Here is a 342-nt window from a genome sequence, read left to right on the forward strand (position 1 = left end):
ATATATATACATAACTGCATGCATACGTTTTTATATATAACATTTTGTTTCTGTGTATATGTGTATGCATGCGCACATGTGTGTCAATGGGACTTTATATACTATATATTTACATATATATATATACACACATATATACATACCTATAAACACGCACAAAGGTAGATAGAGCGACAGATATTGCTGTGTGAGATTTAGAAACGAAATGAATGAAAGGCGTGAGGTCGGTATCTATCACTGCATGCATACAGGCAAACACACGCACACTGACACAGACAGACACACACACACACACACACACACAATCACACACATACACACACACATACACACACACACACA

This window comes from Octopus bimaculoides, chromosome 22 (assembly GCF_001194135.2).
Source record: "Octopus bimaculoides isolate UCB-OBI-ISO-001 chromosome 22, ASM119413v2, whole genome shotgun sequence".
Lineage (NCBI taxonomy): Eukaryota > Metazoa > Mollusca > Cephalopoda > Octopoda > Octopodidae > Octopus > Octopus bimaculoides.